The sequence below is a fragment of the Anser anser genome (assembly GCF_964211835.1).
Source record: "Anser anser genome assembly, chromosome: 13".
NCBI lineage: Eukaryota > Metazoa > Chordata > Aves > Anseriformes > Anatidae > Anser > Anser anser.
The window spans coordinates 4488154-4504660 of NC_139734.1; the positions used below are offsets into that span (position 1 = coordinate 4488154).

General features: G+C 42.6%; 1 protein-coding gene across 1 annotated transcript in view; it reads right to left on the reverse strand.

Annotated features, from left to right (window-relative positions):
* Positions 1-16427, reverse strand: part of LOC310880763 (uncharacterized protein) — a 246111-nt gene extending 229684 nt beyond the window's left edge. The window contains exons 1-6 of the mRNA XM_083797053.1: positions 16325-16427; positions 9603-15170; positions 7689-7847; positions 5679-5751; positions 4171-4343; positions 1084-1224 (exon numbers count right to left, since the gene is read on the reverse strand). The gene's annotated coding sequence lies outside the window, so the exon portion shown is untranslated. The remainder of the gene's footprint in view (positions 1-1083; positions 1225-4170; positions 4344-5678; positions 5752-7688; positions 7848-9602; positions 15171-16324) is intronic.
* Between the last annotated feature and the right edge of the window lie 80 nt (positions 16428-16507).

Here is a 16507-nt window from a genome sequence, read left to right on the forward strand (position 1 = left end):
GATGAAAAATTAAATAAGTTCTGAAAAGCCAAATGTGGGATTATTGTGGATGCCACATGCAAAGTTTTATTCCACATTAAACATAACACACAAACCTACCATAAAGCTGGGGGCAGCTTGAATTATGCCTGAAGAGGCTTTGGCCATATGTGGTGCAGTACTCAGAAATTTCTTATTAGGCTGCTATGGCACTGTTCCATTTGTTAAATTATTTTATGTTAGTGAGAATGATTAGGTTTCTTGTGCAGTTATTGGGACCCGAAAGGCACCTTTATTTACCTCATTTATCACGTACAGCAGCATTCAGCTGAAGCATAGAGGTAAACAATTTTAAATAGCAATACTCTTACTGCAGCGCAGTCATCTTGACCACAGGAGCTTTGGAAAAATGCAGATTTAAACTGTTCACATTACTGTTTTATCTGCATTTCAGTCTGAATTACTAATTTATCACCAAGCTCAGCAATAAAGAAGCATGGAGAGGAAGGTATTAAATATTTATGCCTACAGTACCTTACAAGGTTTCATCAAAATATTAATTGTAAAACAAAAGCACAACTGCTCTAGCCACCAGGATGGGAAAAGCAATACTTAAAGCCAACTTGACAGTGCCACAACCAATTTAGTTTGCAGTGCTTAAAGAATTTTTTTGCTCAAATTAAATTTGGGGAAGAAAATACTTTGAAGATATATATTGAAAATAATCAGCAGCAGCCCTGAAATCAGAACCTGCTAGAACTTATAAGCTTTCTGCATGTCATGGTTTAAAATTGAGGTAGGGATGCATCTCCCTACCTTGCCTCCCTGGTGATATGCTGAATTATTGTCATGGGTCATCCCAACATTCAATTCCAGGGATACCTGCTCGGTGCAGACTTTCCCTACAGCTGAAACAAGGCACTAGTGTAGCTCCTGAGCTGTGCATCACCTACAGGAAACGTGATTCCCTGTGTACACACCGACAGCCTTGCACTGCTCTGGGGAAAGGCTGAGTTGGGGAGAGGGTCACCATCACCTTGCCAAGGGGACCTGTTAGAGTCACCATGACCTCTTGTCCAAGCAGAGGTGTCCTGTAGTCCTTACCCTGAGTACAGGCATCTGGATCCACAGAGCAGCCCCAGGGAACAGCAGCCCTTCCTGCAGACCTCTGCGGCATGCTCAGCACACAACGAGCCATCAGCAAAGCATCACTCAGGCCCTTTGAAATGTCAGCAGGGCTTCAGGCTGAAAATAGATTTCTGATTACTAAAGAATAAGCATTAGAGGAAATGCTAAAAAAAAAAATAACATTTAGCATTATGTTAGGTTGGAAATAAATATAATAAAACATGTATTGGATATATAACAGTTTATTCAGAGACAAAAAATGCTTGTTCACTCTGGGGAGCAGGGTCATGCTTTGCATATGGATTTAGGCATCTGAAACAATGGTGACACTCCAGAGAAGCCAAAAGAAGTCACACAAAGCCAGTATAGTTGGGCAGATTTTTTTGTTAGCTGCTCTTTACGGTGACTTGTGTGCCCAAGAAATATGCAGCAGAGACCAGGGTAATGGGGAGAAAGCACAAGAAAGCCTGAACACATCCTGGATGAACACCAACAGCTACTTAAAGGCTTTTTTGTATTGCCTAAGAAGGACTTAAAAAATGCAAAGGCAAGGGAGAAAAAGTCCATCTCCTACTGTTCAGCTCCTGCCATGCTTAATAAAATGGAACCTTAAGTGTTCTTTTAAAAGAAAAAAGTACATCAAAAATAAATGAGCCCTTTCATCAAATTCTGCTAATGGAAACAATCAACACGACTCCAAATGTGACCAACTGAAAGGGCAGCAGCAGACTGCCAGGCAACATGCCCCCTGCTCTCGGCCTCCAACCTTTGTCAGCTGCAAAATGTTCACACCTCACCCGGCCTTGCACCTGGAATTGTGGAGACCCAAAAGGCCGTGGGGGCTATTTCAGAGTCATCACTCATCAGCCAGCTTGTCTCTGCCACAGTCAGATGTCAAAAGAGTAAGAAGCAGAGTCAGGCTTGTAACAAGCAGATTTTCACAAATCCCATCTTCCACTGACAAAACAAGAAGCACAGGAAATCCAGAATGACCATCTCAAACCAATGAGCTATTGTCTACAATGGCTTCTACTAAAATACATACGCAAAAAAGAGGAAGCCATACTCTTTCTAGATACATTTTTCCAGTGGTTTGGACTGAGACTTCTTTATTATTATTCTGTAATCACAAACATTCTGAACAATTAGTTTATTCTGTAAGTCTTCCTGTTTATCGTCACTAATAAGTGAGCTTAGATGATGGAGGTCAAAATTAAGTAATACAAAGTGTTTGAATCCAAGTGACTGTGAAGAGAGATTGATATCTTCATCAAGAGAAAGGGCATACCTTGAACTTTGCCCCTCATAGATACCAGAAAGTCCATACAAGGGCAATGCTAGAAATATCCAAATCATGGGAAAGGCTTCAAAATTACATATATACAAGGGAAATTCAAATACAGAATACACAGAATACAAATTCATAGAACAAGGCTTTGTGAATAAAGTTATTTATGGAAAAATATTGATTGCAGTCGTGAAAGCCACATTTTAGACTCAGATAAGAAATCTCCAGGAGCTTTACTGATTTGGTTCATCTTGCTTTGGGGCAGATCTAGAAAAGCTACACCACCCTAAAGACTTAGCCCTGCATAAAGACATTAGGTTGATGAATTGCCAAAGCTTATTGCACACGTGGTCTAGCTTGACTTCAGTAAGGCTTTTGACAGTGTTTCCCACAACATTCTCCTCAAGAAACTGGCTGCTCTTGGCTTGGACTGGTGTACGCTTTGTTGGGTTAGAAATTGGCTGGCTAGCCTGGCCCAAAGAGTCATGGTGAATGGAGTCAAACCCAGTTGGAGGCCGGTCACTGGTGGAGTCCCCCAGGGCTCAGTACTGGGGCCAGTCCTCTTTAATATCTTTATCGATGATCTGGATGAGGGGATCGAGTGCACCCTCAGAAAGTTTGCAGATGACACCAAGTTAGGTGCATGTGTCGATCTGCTCGAGGGTAGGAAGGCTCTGCAGGAGGATCTAGATAGGCTGGACCGATGGGCTCAGGCCAACTGTATGAAGTTCAACAAGGCCAAGTGCCGGGTCCTGCACCTGGGGCAAAACAACCCCAAGCAGTGCTACAGGCTGGGAGATGAGTGGTTAGAAAGCTGCCTGGCAGAGAAGGACCTGGGAGTACTGGTTGATAGCCGGCTGAATATGAGCCAGCAGTGTGCTCAGGTGGCCAAGAAGGCCAACAGCATCCTGGCTTGTATAAGAAACAGTGTGGCCAGCAGGGCTAGGGAAGTGATTGTCCCCCTGTACTCAGTTCTGGTGAGGCTGCACCTCGAGTACTGTGTTCAGTTTTGGGCCCCTCGCTACAAGAAGGACATGGAGGTGCTCGAGAGAGTCCAGAGAACGGTGACGAAGCTGGTGAGGGGTCTGGAGAACAAGTCTTACAAGGAGCGGCTGAGGAAGCTGGGGTTGTTCAGCCTGGAGAAGAGGAGGCTCAGGGGCGACCTTATCTTACTCCTCAGGTACCTTAAAGGAGGCTGTGGCGAGGTGGGGGTTGGTCTATTCTCCTGCACACCTGGTGACAGGACAAGGGGGAATGGGCTAAAGTTGCACCGGGGAGGTTTAGGTTGGATGTTAGGAAGAACTTCTTTACCGAAAGAGTTGTTAGGCATTGGAATGGGCTGCCCAGGGAAGTGGTTGAGTCACCATCCCTGGAGGTCTTTAAAAGACGTTTAGATTTAGAGCCTAGTGATATGGTTTAGTGGAGGACTTGTTAGTGCTAGGTCAGAGGTTGGACTGGGTGATCTTGGAGGTCTCTTCCAACCTAGATGATTCTGTGAAGCATATGTACACAACAGGCACAAGGCCAGGCTGGATGGGGCTTTGAGCAACCTAATCTAGTAGGAGGTGTCCCTGCCCATAGCAGGGGGGTTGGAACTAGATGAGCTTTAAGGTCCCTTCCTACCCAAACCATTTTATGATTATATGATTCTGTAAGTGTCTTCTAGTACCAGCCAGGTCCAAGGCTTCATGGCAGACCTGAAAGCAGGCAGCAGAGCAAATAGCAAATTAATTTTCTGTAATTCTCTTCAGCTTGACACACAAATGCAGACATACCAGCATGTTCACTCAAGCCTCCATGGTCTCACCCAGGAGCAGAGCTGGTACCACTGCACAGCAGCCACAGCAGGGACTGAAGTTCTCCATTGCACCAGTGGCCTGTACAACCACAGGTTGTCTTTTACAGTAGGTCACAATTATATTTGCCAGCAATAAAAGCTTAGTGCAATCTGAAAGAAATAAAGCTGGATTTTACTGAAAAAGCTTATAATAAAGGTAACCTGCGTGGGTGAAAAGGGGAGGAAGGGCTAGATGCCAGCTGAAATGGGCTGGAGAGAAAAATCAAAGAATGGTTGGGATAAATGAAATGCCACCTCTACTTCACAGAGATTAAATTATTAATTACTCCTGAAGAAAGCCCCGTGTTTACCTCACGTATTTTCAGCACCATAACAGTAGCCACCACCAGCGTGGCATTATAACAGCACAGCACACACATAGCTGGAGTGCAGGCTTACTGCACTACAGTGGATTTTAAGTACTGCTGCTCCTCAAAGGCAATGATACAGCGTCAAGAACATAATACTTGTTGCAGAGAAATTGATTCCAAAGCTGGGAATGTCTCTTCCCACCCAAAAATGGCTGTAGGTGTTGAAATGAATCCTGAATTACAGCTGAGCTTGGGTCAAAGTAGAAAGTCTGACAGATTTATTACTACCTTACCAAGTGACTTCATGGTTTCAAAAAAAAAAAAAAAAGAAAAGCATATATTCTTCTAAAATCCATTTATCCAGGGGGAATTCAATGGCTACATGAAGCTTGCTGGTCTAACCAAGATTCACTCCTTGCATGGGGGCTCCTGCAGCACCCCACCGCCCATCTTCCATTTAACACCGCATTCAAGCACTTCCCTTCATGCCTCCACATCCTCAGAAAATTGCTTTTTACCTCAGGTCAGCTTCAGTTTTGACTTTATTTCTTAGGCAAGGTTTTTAATCTGCAGCCGCCCAGCATTCGCAGCCTCATTTTGCAGGGCAGCTCCTGCGGAAGCGAAGGAAGCGGCCCAGGCCTCAGGGCCCTGAGGCAGCCAGCTGTGTGGCACTGAGGAGACAGGAATGGGGGTGCCCAGTTCAACCTAGGTCCTCCTCAGCCCCTGCTGCAAAGCACAAATACTGCTTTGTAATGCAGGATTTCAGGACATGCTCATCCATAAGCCCACTGGACCAGTTACTGTCTCAGGGCATTTCACATGTACAAGCCTGGTGATTAATGAAGGAAGCTAAGAGCCCTTCCACGAGCTAAGTACAGGCCTGGAGAAGGGCAAGCGGCAATCAGCGCTCAGCTCTAAGTGTTCAGCTGCACTAGGACATCTGAAATAACTTCAAGTACAGGCTCATCTGATTCGGGTCACCTCAAAGCCAGCTGAGAGGCTGCAGGCAGCTTCAGAGATCTGGCCCAGCTGTGGTGACACCTCCAGGAGCACTCAGAAAGCACAGGGGAGGAGCAGGGCCTGGCAGAAAGGACTTAGGCCCAGTCACCATAACTGCTGTGCATCAGCCCCTTACCTTGCTTCAAAGGTTGGTCATGAGGTGTGGTAGTGTTCACAACATGCTTCTGGGCTGGGGGTGTAATGGTCTTCTGTAAAAGAAAGAACAATGCTCAGTTTGGAGAGGCTACCTGCTCTCCCCACCTCTCTTGACATCACACACTGGCAGAGCCTATATCCCCCTTTTAACAGAATTTAACACTACTTCTGTGTTAGAGACAGAAGAAAGTGGCAAAAGGAGAGCAGATGTGGCTCCCAAATGCCTATTTTAACTCCAGTCTATTTCCAATAACCTTCTCGTTATCAGAATGCAACAGACAGTGTTCCTCTTTGTTTTGGATTCATAACAAACAGGTATTTATTGCAAAGAAATAATGCAGAATAAGCAGAGATACTAAGAAACCAGTGTTGCATTTAAATGAAGGAAGACTCCAAACATAAAACAATGCTTTGACTAAAAGCACATTACAAAAGAAAATCCTGACAATTGTACAAATGATTGATTACATCCAACACAAGGATATAGGCTATGTACTGAAGTTCTAAAAGTTAAGTACGAAGCTTTTTACATACATATATTGTACTGGTTTTGGTTTCCGCAATATATTATTAACATAGAGGAGCTGATGTTTCATATTTCTTTGTCCACTTCCAATCACAGTGCCAAGTGCACTTATCTGAAGGACATTATTTTAATGAAGTCATTTATGCCCTTAAAAATTAATATGTCAGAGCAGTTAAAGTCTAGTGACTGTAACCAAACCAAATAATGTATAATGGAGAAGTGTAATGAGAAAAAAAATACAGCCTGAAGTCAAGGTTAAGTTGTTAACCTTAGGAAAAAAAGTGAGAGAGAAAGAAAAGCCAACACCAATTATATGTTCCCTTGGCATGCCATGAAGGATTCCATTATGTTGTCATCGCCCCCTTGTATACAGTTGCAAACTGAGATATTTAACTATCACTGTGCTGTACACTGGGGGCAACAGGACTTTTATTTGCATTTGAGGAGATAAAAATGATGCTCTTGTGGTCTAGAAACATTTGACCTTAAAAGAGCCCCTTTAGCAGCACAGTACCAGAACTTCTCAGAGTCTCAACTAAATCTGCCCTTTTTGCAGTAAAGGAACATGCAAGTAAAGTTCCATGCAAGATCAATATGCTACAAAAATATAATGAAACATTTATTCTTCCCGTTCTTTAAGATAAGTAATACAGAAACCGCTCTTTAATTCCATCAGCACACAAACACATTTCATTCATCATTTACATAAGGCCATTACACACTATTATTGCAGCAGCTCCTTAAGGTAGGACAGCTCCAAGTCAGGGCTTCCTGTATTTAAATAATTCAGCTTTTCCTGCTTTCAGGAAGCAGGATTAACAGCAGGAAAGTTACTCTGCTGTGAAATGAAAGGAAGGGTTCACACCCAGAGCTGGGGTTCCTCCTCGCAAACTCCACCAGATGTGTTGCATGAACTGGCTGCCTTGCTCACGTAGTGGACAGGATTCCCAGCTAAACACACAGGAAGTCCGAATACATGAAGAGTTACTCCTTTATCCAGACTTCCTGATATCCAGCCCCCCCAGCAAACTGACAGAGTTTTTCTCTCCTGCAGAGAATGACTGTGTCCACTGGCACACAGCAGTGCATCAGTAACCTAATAAATACCAGGGCAGTTCACTTAAGCCACTGCTCACATAGAATTGCTTTCTTCGTTATTAGCTCAAAGTGTTACCAGACAAAAAGGCAAACAGTCACATTTGCAGAACCTATCACAGATATTTACATATTTTTCTTCCTAGTCCATAGAGCTTGCTGGTTTTATGAGCTTCCTTCCCCTCTCCAACCAGCTTAGCAGCCTCAGAGATGCCTCTCCGAACTGGGTTAATGTACCTCCAAAACATTCATAAGGTGAAGAAATATAATTTAATTTGCAATTGCATAAACCAGTCACGGAAGCCTCCCAAGAAGCCCAAGCTTTCATTTCTTTCATAGAAGATGTTTAATTATATGATAATTACTTACAGCTTGCAGCTCAGCTTCTACTTTTATGAAATATAAATTGGACTTCACTCAAAAGTGCAGGATGAGCATTTAAAAGGCTTCATTAAGTAGGTTTTAAGATTTTCCTGATGACTTCAAGCCATGGAACAGAAAGCAGATGTACCTGTAAACTGAAACTTGCTTCACAGAAGAACAAAGTATAATTACTAATGTAATACCAAGAGGGATGAGCCTTTAAAAATATATATATAAACTTTTAACAAACACACTTTTTTTAAATAACAAACAAAACACTTCCATCAAGTTGCATGATGAAAGGGACCAGGAGGACAGAAGCATGATTGCCAACTCTCAGATATGAACAAGGCTCTGTATTCCAAATTTCTAGTGCTGAAAACACCTGCATTGGGGTCAGACCCACACCATCATTAAAGACCAAAATATTCAACAGACCAAAACTATTCAACTTGCTTGTAGCATCCCAAAAGCCTAGCAATCAGAAATCATGAAAGTAGAAATGTAAAGGCAAGAAAAATAACTTCATCTGAACATATTTATTGTAATCTTGTGACTGTTCTTAACTTCAGTCTTGGTTTTGGAGCATTAGGAGATAACCTTCTGCTTTGTCCTATCTTCACAGTTCTGCAAACTAGGTTTATCTAGGTTTATCAACCTAGATAAAAGGAATGAGGATCCAAAAAAATCAAAGACAGAGCTGCTACAAAACAGCATGCAGGTGTTACTGTTATCTGGTGGCCATACAGATACCATGCAGTGATCATAGGAAGAAGCAGTTTGCTGCAAATCCTGAAGGGAACCATTATATGGACAGGAAGAGCAGCCTTCTGCTGCAGGATTGTGTCTCTTTCCATCCCAGGCAGGAGTGATGAGCTGCAAAAGGTGTTAAAATACCAACTCTAACTTTCAAACTTCCAACAGGTAAGTTTTTCTTATTTTAATTTAGCAGATGAATATGCCCATACGATTTGCTACATCTGCTACATGATTAATATACTCATGTTTAATGAAATAAGATAATAAAGCAAACATACAGGAACCACCTGCAAATTCTAGGAAATATTTGTTCCTTGAGAAAAGACACACTGAGCTGCACAAATACTCTTGTGCAATTACACCAGGCTGCCACAGAAAAGGCCACTGAAATTTGCCTGTGAGTCCACGCAGATTGGGGAAAAAATAAATAAATAAATAAAAAAGCCTAGGCTACCTTTTGAAGGCAAGGCAATGAAACATTCATTAGGAACAGAAGCTATTCTAAAATGAAAACTGAAGAATTTGTAAAATTCACTAATCAAGTCCTGCCCACCAACAGCTGAATTTTAGTCTTCTGCAGTAGCATAAAAAACAGATGTCCCATGTTCACGGAGTCCAAGTCAAGACATGGCCCATGCCGTCTCCCAGCTCAAGGCCAAGACAACAGTGAGATATCACTTCTAGAAGCTTGCAACAGTTTCCACCAGCTAAAACAATCAATCCCAAATGACTGCTGACATAGACTGAGTTCCTTAACTGAAATGAATCTCACTGCGGCATTACGTGTCATTAGTAGCTGTTAACGGCATTAGACACAGAAATAAAAATTTGCATTGAAATTATTACATGCCACATCCCCTCCCTAGAATGATTTTGGTCTCCTAGTGACTTTCGCAGGTGCATCTAATTGATTTATTTGGAAGTAACTCTAGATATCAACTGTTCAACTGAGATGCCAGAGTGAAAACAGGCTACTGGCTTCAGCTGACCTGGGAGATCTATAAATACATGTGCTATTTCGTAGCAGCAGAAAAGTGTGTTAAGTATTTTGGATATGTTAAGCTTAATACTTAATACACTCTTGAAGTCAAAGCAGTTTTGCAATTTTGTGTGTTCTAAATTTAATATTAAGCATTTAAAGCATTCTGTCCAGCATCTTACCCTCTCCAGCAAACCTAAAGACCGAGCTGAAGCTAAGGTTGAACAGTAAATACCACAAAGAAGTATGGCACAGCCATCCTCTGAGTTAGTGCCAGGGCCAAGGAGACAAACTACCTCTGAACTGGAGGAACACAAAACCGGGGACTTGCCTAGACCAGTGCACTCTTAAGGAAGCTAATCAGATCTGAAAACACAAATTGAAAGGTTCAGTTAAACTGCATTAAGTCCATGTGTGGACACTCATTCAAAATTAAAATAACCTGAATTCAATTAAGGTTAATTAATCTCCAAGAGAAAACGAGCTTACAGAAATTTTAGCCACTTAGGTTCTGAAGAAACAGGTCTACAAAGAATTGGATCATTTTGTTTAAATGATATTTTGGAATAATTTTCTTAAGGGCTCACGGGAGCCAACACGCAAGTGCAAGGTGTGTCTGGAACGAGCGGGGAAGTTCATCCTTATTTCATATAGTTGAAATACATACAAAAGAGCATACATACATGCTCTATACAAAAGAGCATAAAATGCCACGCCATTTTCATTCTGAACAGCTTCTTCCACTATCTACTGCAGCACGTAGTACTTAGCAGTTAAACAACAGCAAAGGAAGGAAATTAAGAAGCACAGAGGACAGAAAGGTGCTGTATTTCAGCTGAGACGTGAAGCGAATTGAGACAGTGAAAGGCTGCTTCATGTCAGATTGAACATATTCTCCATACACTTAATCACACCAACGCAGTCTGCTGGGGTCAGGCTCTTGCATACCCCGCGTTGGTCAGTAATGTCTCAACCTGGGAAAATCAGCCTAACACTAAAGCAGAATCCAGATGCTGGGCCACAGCATATAAAAGTTTAGAAATATTTTGTGAGGACAAAAACCACACTAAAGGGTGACAGAAGCCTGGAAGGGCCTTTCCCACAGGAAAAAAGCCACTGAGAGCAGGACCAGAAGTGCTTTCAGTCACTTGCATCACCCAGAAAGAGGATGACAAGCTATAGGGACATGTGCATGGAGCCCCAAACCCCTGGAGGCCCCCAGGCATGACAGCAAGGCTAAGGGCCGCTGCACAAGGAGAGACCCAAGGGTCACAGCCCCAGGGCCAAAAGCTAAATCCTAAGGCAACAAAAGCACATCACAGTAAGTGCCTCTCCAAAACCACATCTTACTTCTGAGGTAAAGCTGGTACCAACACCAGTACTTTATCCTCCAGACCTTGTTGTCCTCAACCCAGTGTCTCATTCCCTCTCACTTATGTCCTCCATAGCTGCTTTTCTGGAAGGTGTCTCGTGTCCAGAGAGGCAAGAGGTGGGTCAAGGAAGAGGGGGAACATTGTGGACTTCTCTGTCCTGGCCTTTCTCCAGTGCTTCCCTGTCCACCGTAGCCCATACTTTTACAACAAAACAGGTCCTTCACTAGGAGGATCATTGTGTGAAACATTCAGAAGACAATGGGGAGGTAAAGAGAAGGTATCACACAGCCCCATAAAGGTAAAAGGTTTCTCTTCATCTCAGCTGCTGCAGGTTCCATTAAATCTGGCTGGAATTTTGCATCTGCAACAACTACAGAATTAAGACTATAGGATATAAAGTTGTAATTTAAGTCTACAATTAAAACAAAACTTTTCAAGAGCTATCTTTTATACTTCCCAATCTGTGCTTCTAGCTTTCTATCAGTTTGAGGCATTTTTAAAGCCCATTGCAAGGCATAACGCCGCACCGTTCCTGGGAAGTTAAGTGGCAGGGCCTCAGACAACATCTGCGACCAGGCAGGTGCACTTTGTGCTCCACTGAAGAACGTCCCATTTTTCATAGTTGGATACTGCTGGGGAACCTCATTAGAAACCAAATTACTACCTGCATCAGGTTTACACTAATGTATTGACATCTACAGCGCTTGTTAAATGAACCGTAAATCCAATACACTAAAGTCATTTTCAACTGAATCAAATCAGGCTTCAGTCAAAAGAATTACAATTGTTATATACTTAATGCTTGGCACTTTCATGGTGTCTCCAGCTAGATCATTTCAGACACAGAGAGAAAATTGTAAACCTATGAAACAGTACAAGCTAAATTGGACACACTACAAGCATACTAAACACAGTGCTAGGAGTTTAAGGATGATAATTGGCTCTAATTGACTAGTTGGTAAAGCTATCCAGGCATCCACAGGCATGCTCCTTATTAATCTGTTTTCAACATGCAATTTCCTTCTCCATAGTTAATTTATACTTTCTTATTATAACACCACATTGTTTGCATTTCCTAGAATCTTTGCTTTTTAAATCTTTAACTCTTTGTCCCTCAGAAGGATTGGCTTTGTAGGAGTTATGCAAGACATACAGCTGCAAGACAAGGGAGAAGACAGAGCAGCAGCACTGCATACAGCCATCCTCAGACCTATATTATATCATGTAATTCTCTGATTCCTCAGACTGCTTCAGTCTCAGCAAGAGCCAAGATGCTGTCCTGGAGTTGGTAAGCCAATTCACTCATATTTTCTCTTCCCCTCACAGCCATAATTGATCATTTTTTAATGCTGATCTAGAAAACCTTGAGCCATGTGGGAGTGAGGACAGCATGAACCCCACATTTCCTTTTTGCTCAGTGTAGAGGAGCACCTGGTTGTGCCCATATAAACCACACAAACGGGAATGCCAGAAGAGGACAAAACCAATTTCTGTGAGGTCAGCTGGAGGAATGGGACAGCTTGGATAAACATAGACATTTAAAAGACCTGATTGCAACTCAGTACAGGTATGAAATTGAACTAGCAGATTTATCCAGCTGGATTTTTCTTCAATCTCATACAGATTCTCTCCTAAAAGGTCTTGTATCTGCTTAAGTCAGAAATCAAAGACAGTGAGGCAAGATGGAAATTAAAATCAAAAATATACATAAGCCAACTCCTCTATCAGCATAAATCCATCCTGGTACCAGTGAGTTACACAGACATATTGCATCTGAAGAACCAGCTCCCAATCAAGAGTGTAGAGATTAAATTCATTTACCATGCCAGACTCTAAACAACCTTCTCTGGCCTTTTGCTCACTAAATCCCAAGCAGATCATCTGTACTCGCATTCGTCTTCCCCTTTGCATTCTTCAGCAAAGAGGTGCTCCTTGGAAGAGATAGCCATGCAAAGGAATAAACAGCTACATTACATTTATCGAGCCTAGAAGCAGTTCTGCCAGAAACTAACTGGTGGTTTTCTACTATGTGAAGAAAATATCCATAGAAAGGGTGGAAACTACTTACTTCCACTCACGTGGAGAGTTGGATTGGCTGGAGAGCTGAGGCTGCCCAGCTAAACAGTCATCTCTTCTCTGGCCCTTTCCATTCCTGTTTACCATTTTTCACATAGTCTGTGCTGTTTTTTGGCAGTTCACTATGCTATTCCCCAGGGACCTTAGCAGAAAGTCACCCTGCCAACGTACTGAAGGACAATTTTTCAACACACTGCTGCTCATCTGACACATTTAAAGAGCTTACAGTGAAAGAGCAGATCGTTCACTTGGTGCATCCCACTCCCCTGCTGTTGCTCCAGTACCAGACCCGCTCCTGAAGTGGGGCTCCTGAACCTCCCAAGTCAGGCAGCAACAAGGTGGTTGACCTGTCCTTTGAATAGATCTAAACCAGCACAGGGGCAGGTCTGCCACCATGAGAAACCAATACAGCTCTGCTGAAGTCAGTGGGCTGCTTCTTTGGTATGCTTTCTATTGAGTGCAGGGCCGGCAACTCATGGAAAAACATAGAAAATGCTGATGAATTCAGGTAAAGCCAGAGACTCAAGCAGAATGAAGATGGTTAGACTGGAAGGTCATACTTGGAACAGTTTTGATTTTAAATGTTTCTTACCTTTATTTCCCAAACTCTTTTTTACCCCACTTGGTTTTCCAGCACATTGTTAGTTCTCTCTCCCCTCTGAACAAACATCACACATACAAGTTACACGCAGGTTATTTCCCTGGACTGCCCAGTTTGCAGCAGCATCCATCAGGAGGTGGATCACAACAATATGCTGCTGGGCATGCAGGATCAACTCTCTGCAGCCATCTCTTTACAGAGGTGGTATCTGGGCAGGCTGTGCCCTCCCTGCTGACAAACAAAGAGGGTATTATTTCACACAGCCCCTCCTACACTTTTTCTACTGTGTGGGTTTTTTGTTCCTCTAGTAAGAGTAGTTACTGCTTTACCAGACGTAGGGTTGCTTGGCACCCTACAGAGCCAGCTACAGCAGGGTACATACACTGGATGCTTAACAGACAAGTCAAAGTGTTAGTGGGATAACATGGAGAATTAGGAACTGGAGATCTGTTACTAAATACATAAGCTGCTATAGCACAAGAAAGAATCAAGCCTGACACTTCATTGTAGCTGAGTCTATAACACATACATCATCTGTGAACCCAGACATGGCACACGCATTCTCCAGAGGATTAGGGGACCATAGGACTACATCGGGCTACACTTTACAGATGACAAACAAGCAGCAGGGCAAGTGGAGAACAGAGTTCAAGGAAAGGCTGGTCCATTCGGCAAGGGGAAAGAGCTTCAAACTACATACCAATGAAAGGGCAACATCAAGAAATTGAGGTTAGCTCTCAGCCAGCTGCAAAAGCTCAGGAACAGTCCAGGAGTGTCTATAGGAGACTTTAAAAACTAGTTGCAGATCCAAATATCAAAGAACCAAGTTGTAAAGGAAACTTGAAATCCTAACACAGTAACTGAACAGAAAGGTTGTTTACAGATCTCTTCAAATATAACACCACAAACAAGACAGTAGGTTAATTGTGTCCTGGAAAAGACAATAGATTTGTTGCAGCACAACATCCGTGCCCAAACGCAGAGCAAGCCAACTAGCAAATCCAGCCAGAGCCAACACATCGAGGCCCATAATCAGTACAGTAGATCAAAATACCTTCTTCAAACATCTCTGATGAAGGCTTCTGCCTGTTGAATTAGCTGCTGTGCTTCAATTTATTACTTTTGATGACTGCCTTTTGTCTTCATCCAAACTAATTATGCCTAAATCAATGGTAATAGTAGATTTGGCATTGATCATTCCTGTAGATGCTCTCAGCTTAAATTATGTTTTTGCACAGGGATAATTCCCTTGATATCTCCTGCCAGAGCATTGACACCTGAGTATTTATTTAACTAATTATTTTTATGCACATGTCATCATGGGCATTTGATGTAAACTGCAGGAATGCAAACAGCTTCTCTATCCTATATTGCCCAGAGACATCACGAGATGAATTCCCTTAGCAGTGAGCTTCTGTCCAATGCGCTAGTCAGAAATGTGGCCATGTTCACAAGACCAGGTTCCTCAGCCACAGACTGTGCCAGGCAAGGTGTCCACGCAGAGCATGGTGGAGTCTTAGCAGTATGGGACCAAATCTACTGATGCAATAAACTGTGTCTACGTTGACTGCAGTGCCAACAGTTCAAAACAGCTGAAAACTGTCAGCATTTCTGGTGATATAAAGACTTCTGTATTGCAGTTGCCTCTCTAATTACCTGGCTATTCATCTCTTCCCTTGCTCAAAAAGGAACAGCAGATTCTGAAAGAGAAGTGAAGCCCCCAGTGATCAGGATGACAGTGGGTCCATCTGCAGGTCCAATCTACCAGAAACTAAACAATATGAAAGGTGTACGGCACTTATGGGCATAACTTTTCTGTCTGCTCCACCTTTAAATTAAAAAAAAAAAAAAGAGAGAGAGAGAGAGAGAGAGAGAAGCCTGCCTGTACGAATGGAAAGGTTCCTACATTGTCAGAGAGAAGTACCATTGGCCACCTTCTTATTGATACAAAGATTACTCAGATTGAAAGTACCTGATTAACTTTACCTACAGAAAAGCATAACCAAATAGATAAAACAAATTCTGACATTTGAAACTCAATGTAAAAATTCTCATAGTCCCTCTACATTTGAAATTTGTGTTGGCTTGTAAAACTAGCAGGATTAGTTTCACTGACAGATTAATTTGCTTTTTGATATGGACAAGGTACTCTGCAGGATGAACACAAACACTCTGCAAGCTCCAGAGGATTGCAGCAGCACATTTCACCTCCAGGTCAATGGTTCAAACTCAGTCTGGGGGTAGGGACTGAAAAATTTTTAACATCTAATGGTTGCTCAATGGTCCATGAGAAATTAGTTTTGTGGTTGTGCCTTTACTCCAAGTAACACTTGGGAGCATCCTAGCAGCAAACCCTCATGCTTCCCAAGAGGATCTTTACTTTAAAGGCAAGTCCACCCTTGAGCTGGCTGTGATACAGTTGTTCAGGATCAAAATAGGGTTTCATGGCATCAGGGCTTATCAGCAGAATTCAATTTAAGTGAACATCCAAGACAGAATTAATAACCAAACAGCTCCTGTTAGAAACAAGATCTGATTTGGTGGTGAATAAGCTATTCCCCTCTGAAAGTTTCTTATTCCCCCCCCCCCCCCCATTTGCAGATACTTTTGTTTCTCAGAAGAAATTAGTAGGCCTGAAGCCTGAGAGACTGTGGACAGTTTTGGAGCACTTCCAGAGGCATCAGACAAAGCACAATGCACCTGGAAAGGCCAGCTGTGGGCAGATGGAAATGAGCAATAAGCCCGTTTTCCTTTATGTAGTCCCACACCACCGGTAATACTACCCAGAGGCCTCATTCCGTACCTGATCTATGAATACTGAGTCACTTTTGTCCCAGTGAGATAACACACTTACTGTATTTTAAAGGCAGAAGGCTACTTGAGATTTTCAAAACTGGAAAACTCATTTTAAGGCCAGAGCTTGAGACACGTTGCCTTACTGAGAGAGAACACCTGCTCCCACAAAGGCTGCTCTGAGGACCTTGGCAAAAATCACTGCACTAATAAAAGCTTCACAACCAGGCAAGGAGAACAGCTG